This window comes from Lepidochelys olivacea (assembly GCF_965140295.1).
Source record: "Lepidochelys olivacea isolate rLepOli2 genome assembly, chromosome: 1".
Classification (NCBI taxonomy): domain Eukaryota; kingdom Metazoa; phylum Chordata; order Testudines; family Cheloniidae; genus Lepidochelys; species Lepidochelys olivacea.
The window spans coordinates 271,718,413-271,724,970 of NC_140411.1; positions in this window are offsets into that span (position 1 = coordinate 271,718,413).

Sequence of the window (6,558 nt, forward strand, 5' to 3'; positions counted from 1 at the left end):
CTGGATAATTACCAGACCATGAAAAATTACAGCTTATGTCATGCTAGGGAGCAGCTGTCCACATGACGTAGCATAATTTCATTAATAATAATACTTTGGACTTGTATAGCACCACTCATTCAAGACTCTCAGAATACAGTAAAATTGCTCTTAAATGACCTCAGCGCATAGGCAATAATCAGTTGTTGAAGGAGGTGTGTCAGAGATGTATCTGGTGAGCCAAATTTATGCTTGGTGTAATTTCACTGACTTCATTGGATTTACATCAGTAAGAGGTTTCTACCTAGAGCTCCACTGAAGTCAATAGAATTCCACCCATATGGAACAGCCTGCAGAATTGGAGTGTAAGACAGGACCTGGAGGATACTATACCCTGTTAAAAATGTAGGGGAAATTTGGGTAAGCAGAATGTAATTATTCAAGTAAAAGCTTAGGTAGAACTAGGCTTTTTTGGGCAGGGACTATCATTTATTACATGGTCGTGCAGCACCTCGCACAAAGGCCCAACCTCACTATGGCCTTTAGGAGCTATCACAATATAAATGTTAAATAATAATAATGAACATATATCTATTATGTATCATTTTCATAGAAGCTAAAATAATGTATCTTTTGGTATAGCTAAGGGGAAAGCCCCCCTTTCCAGTAAGAAATGGAGTAATAAACAATGCTGGTATGAATTTAAAGAAAGGATAATGGCACAGGTAAGAAACCAACAAGAACTGCTTCTAGAAAGAAGGACTTCTTTCTCAAGGGGACTAAAACTGGATAAGCCATTGTGGGAAAAATATTGCCATATAAGAAGAAATGAGGAGAGAGAGACCCTACAGTCTGCTTTCAGAATGCTGTCTCAGTGCCCATGGCTTCTACAAGCCTGTTACCATTTTAAAACTCGCTATTGTGTGGGGGAGAAAAAGCATATTGAGCCATGCACACAATCAAATGTTTTTAATACAAGATAGGAAATTTTAAAGGACAATGTGCGTTTGTGTCAAGCTGAAAGAAGGCAACTCCTATTACCTGGATAACATTTAAAAAATGTTGTTTTGGAACCCATACATTATAGCCTGTGTGGAAATCCATTTTTTCAAATCTATTTTTTCTTGCCCTTTTTCCCTTCAAACACACTTTTTAATGACACACAAACCAGAGAAGCACCATTTGTGTCATTGCGTAACTATATGGTTGCTAGAATTCCTTTGCCATGACATTTCAAAGTTATGATATGACAGAAAGGAATTAACTCATTTGGTACCTGGATAGTAACTACTTTGAAAGCCCATGATGCATGAACAAACCATTCCACGCAGAAGTGCATTAAGATGCATCTTAGCAGAATTTAAAAAGACCATAAATGAAGCGCAAGTCTTACTATACTCCCTTGTGGAAGATACCCATTGATAGATGGAGCTTTGGATTTGTCCAATGATCCCAAGTTTAAGGCCACATTATAAGTGGTGACCCCTGTGCCCAGGGGTGGTCCACATGGGAAACTCATTGTAGGTCTTGGGGCTAGGTCTTTGTAGGTCTGACCACAGAAGACAAAGTTTATTAAGCAGCCAAAAAATGTTGATGGCTCCTTTCCTGTACATACAGATTGCAATATTAATGAGAAATACCTTTTCCATCTTCAGGCAGTCAGGAAACTGTCTTTTTCTTTTAAGTGAAGACTTTGCCTCTGTGATCTGCCTTTTTGTCACATCCAGAATAAACAGTCTACAACAACTCATTCTACATGCGTATGAAGGTAAATGCCACAAGAAAACTGAAATTCGCCCAGCATACAACAGGTCACCAAGTGAGTGACAAAAACTAGCAAAACATCATGCACCCCACTGGCTCTCTTGAATTCAAAATCCTAATCTACAGTACCTTTAATTTTAGTGGCACCTCAGAAACAACACACCAAGACAACTATACTCCAATAAGGATGCTGCTGCTAGAAAGACATGAGGTAAGACTGTCAGGGCAGAGGATAGAGTCTCCTCATCAGGGCAGAGGATAGAGTCTCCTCAGCAAGCTATGCAGCTCATTATTAGAAGACCTTACTTTGTTTATAATCTAAATGCAAGACCAATCTTTTTTCCCGGGCCCTTCTTCAGTAACACCAGCCCCTGCTATGACCACTATTCAAGACGGAGGGTAAGAGAAAGAGGAGGAAGAGGAAAGACAAGATTAAAAAGAACACTGAGAAAAATGTTCTGGAATATGAATAGATGGAAGAATGAAACTCATTTAGAGTTGGTTTAAGATACCTAGAGTTATCATATGGAGTTTAGATAGCACAGTGATAACCACCCTAAAAATACCTACGGCCCTTTGTTTTCGGTTTTTATTTTAATTTAATTTTTCTCAGGAATTTCTCAGTGTTTATTACTACAACAAAAACAGGTGAAAATCGGTACAAAAACTAGTAATAATAATTGTTCTGGGTAAATATCGGGGTTTATTTTGGTGGACGGAAGGACAGGGGGGAAAAGTATTCAGTAGATTAATGCTTTGATGAACGGAATTCAGTGTGGTTTGCTGAAGAACTAAAACAGAACTCAAAACAAAATGCCACTAATATATTGTTTTCTTAAACTTATCTCTAATCCCCAAGTAAAACTTTTCATTTGAATAAACAATTTACTATTGTATACTTAGAACTATTAGCCTGTAACTTCGATGCTACATTTGCAGTGCATACACCCAACTTCATCCTTTTCTCCCGTTTTTGTTTTTTTAAAATCTTTTGAATACAGTATTTGTTTCTGTTCTGAAATGTATTCTGATATGGATTTTTGTTTTCTTCCCATTTTTGTTTAGATCTTTAAACCATTATCTGCTAACGACTTGAAATGTGTGCATGGTCGGTGTGAGACTCATCAGTAAATTCGTGCCTGTTTGCATATATATATCTTCTAGACCAATACATAGCCTTACTTCAACATGCAGCTTTGCATATACAGACTAATGTATTATCATAATACGTATATCTTATGAAATGTATTGTATTTTCCTAACAAAACAAGTTATCTTTTACATATTTGAAAGATACAAAAGTAGGGTGAAAATTGGAAAAAAAAAAACCCCAGATAATACTTTTTGTAAAATCTGGGATTTTTTCGGTAAAAATCAGTTTAAACTGAAAATGAAGATGCTTAAAAATACGTTAAATAGATATGTTGTTCATAGTCCATAATTAATAGATCTATTAAGTTAGAATAATGATTCCCAGTTACCATTGAATAGCACATCATTATTACAGATAAAGGTATATGTTTTAATAACTAATTACTTCTCAGTTACTAAGGCTGTCTCTGGATGATTTGAATACTAACTTCATCTTTTCAGTAATCCCCTCCCCCTACCCTCCTCTTCCATCTCATTGATAAACCACAAGTGCAATCCGATCCCCCTCAAGTGGTCAGATATCTCCTTCTGTAATCCCATCCCTCTGAAGTGATCAGGTCCTCTAATCCTTCCTTATGCTGGACCGTGTTAAGTAATTATTAATATGCAGGCGCTACAGTTCGTTGTCTGAACTAATTTATTTATCCCATTCCCACCATTTTCCAAAATGCTAAAATTCTTGAGAATGCCACTGTATTTTACTCTTTGTTACAATTTGCTGCAGGTTTGTCATGCTTGAGAAGATTTAATTTTGACTGTTGGAAATGTGTGCTAAATAGGGGTTATTTGTCTCAGAATTCCCTGAGTCAATTAACCAAAAGTTTCTTGAGATGGCACTTTTAGTACCATATGGATTTTTCAAATGAGTAGTAATTAAAAAACCTGTATGGTTCTAAAACTGCCATGTCTATTCACAAGATGAAAGCTCTTAGATGTAATAATTACTTGCACCAAGATATGTCTCAAATTATCTTGATTTCATTTCAGCCAGGGTCCAGCTGCTGACAGTTAAGACACACAGTTGGTGTAGCTGGCTGCTTTCAAGCTGCTGCTGGATCAGACTGAAAAGGAGATTTCAAACTATGATGAATAAAACAGTATGTTTCTCCTGTTGAAAAAACACTTAGCAAATCGTAGAGTATCCCCAGAGAGAAGAACCCATGCTAAACATATAGTTATTTATAAGGGACTGGGTTGACAGTTTGGTCCTGCCTATATGCAAGGACAAATCTATGCTAACACCCGGTTAAAAACATAGTTTAGTTCACAAAGGTTTTTCTCTGTGTGTTATAGCCTCTTCCTCTAAGGATTAGGATTTCATTTGTGTACTGTGTGACAGCACTCATCTAACCTGTGAAACTGATCCCATTAAGTTTGGTTGCTTAATACCTGACTAACTGGGTGGAAACCAAATTGTTGTAACTAGGTTAAAAAAAAAGTCCTAGACTTTTTTTTTTTTTTTAATACACAATTTGGGTCTATATACATTGGCAAGACCAATATGTTATACATTCATGCTTAAACATGCTGTTTCGCAGGCCCAGCAATGCATTCAGGTTGGACTCTCTTCCATCAGCACATGACAGAGGGCAAACAATTCTGCAAATACATGCCCAACTTTAAGTAGGAGTAGTGTCATTGAAGTCAATTAAGTCAACAGAGCTACTCACATGCATAAAGTTAAGAAGGTGTATAAACATTTACTGGATTGGGACCTTATTCAACAAATTTTGATCCTTTTTCATGAGTTGACTGCAAAAGATTAGCATTTTCTTGAATTTATTTGTAATTTGAAGTCAAATCATTTCTGTCAATAACCCTGACCCACAGCTTGCTCAAAAACAGTTGCAAGATTTTGATACAGTATTCAGAATTCAAGTTATGGACGCACAAATTGCATGTTGTGTTTCTGTTTCTTGTTTGGAGGAGGACAAAATTTGCTTTCTGCAATATTCCCTTAAATTATGTTTGTCAGAACTTGATTTTTTATGTAACTGACAGATATTATCAATTTTTATTTTTAAGAATTTTTTCTTTATCTACTTAAATTTTCACAGTTGCACAAAATTGTAGGTTTTAAACATTTCTTTTTCAATTTTTATTTATTTAAATTTTCACAGCTGTAAGCAGCTATAGGGGAATCAGAAAATTATTTAATGACAGTAGACCTTGAGATTCAAAAAGTTAAAGCTTTATAACCATTAAAATACAAGCTGTCAACCTTATGTCAAAATATACAAAGTAAATGTCCTTAAATCAAACTCTAATAAGTTCTCAAGCAGCATTTTTTGTACTTTGCTTATCTGTAAATTTTGATTATCAATGATGGAAATATTTTTAATCAGTTTGTGTGTACAGGGAAATCAACATTTAACAATAAGAGTCTAATCCTTTCAAGCCTACTTATAATGTGCTCTTTTGGTAAAGGTTCCTGATAATAAATTCACCTGTAGAAAGCATAAACACACAGTTGAAGGTTTCAGAGTGGTAACCGTGTTAGTCTGTATCACCAAAAATAATGAGGAGTCCTTGTGGCACCTTAGAGACTAACAAATTGATTTGGGCATAAGCTTTCGTGGGCTAGAACCCACTTCATCAGATGCATGGAGTGAAAATACAGGAGCAGGTATAAATACATAAAAGGATGGGGGTTGATTTACCAAGTGTGAGGTCAGTCTAACGAGATAAATCAATTAACAGGATACCAAGAAAGGAAAAATAACTTTTGAAGTGGTAAGAGAGTGGCCCATTACAAGAAGTTTACAAGTTGACAAGAACGTGTGAGTAATTTGAAAGATTATTTGTGGAAAGTCTTTTTATCTTGACAGGTTTCAGCATAGCAGCCGTGTTAGTCTGTATTCGCAAAAAGAAAAGGAGTACTTGTGGCACCTTAGAGACTAACCAATTTATTTCAGCATAAGCTTTCGTGAGCTACAGCATCTGATGAAGTGAGCTGTAGCTCACAAAAGCTTATGCTCAAATAAATTTCTTAGTCTCTAAGGTGCCACAACTACTTCTTTTCTTTTTATCTTGTGTCACAGAACTATATCTTGCTTTAAAATTTATTTTTGAGACCATAACTCCCCTATGAGTGCGAGACTAGGATGACATGGAGATAAGAAAGGTAAGAAAGGCCTTGAACAACAGAGAAAACTGCAGTAAATTTAACACCCGTGTATGGAAGAACCTATAACTGCGTGGGTGAGCCTGTGGTTGACTAGGTCTGTTGGGGAACCTGTAGCTGAGAGGCAGGAGGTCTTTTCTTGCGTGTTGCTGGTTGGCAGCATCGGTGGAGCTTGGTGTCTAGGTATAGCTGTGTGCGTGTGCGGGGGGCTGTAGTTACGTATTGCTGGGTGTTGCCGTGCGTATGTGTCTGGGATCTGAGTGCTACCTGGCACGGGGGTCTGGGGGCTGCCGGGTGTGTACGGCAGACAGTCAGGAGGCTGAGGGAGCGTGTGGTGGAGCTGGGTGCTGAGGGGTGTGTATGGGGCCTGGCGCGTAAGGAGTGGGGGCTGGGGACTACAAGGGGCGTGTGAGGGGGGCCTGGGGGCTTTAGGCCGGTGGGTTTGGAGGCTGCAGGGTATGGCGGGGATCCAGGAGCTGCAGCGGGGCTAGGCACTGCGGGAGAAGGGGCAGTGCTCTGTGAGGGGCAGCGGTAGGTCC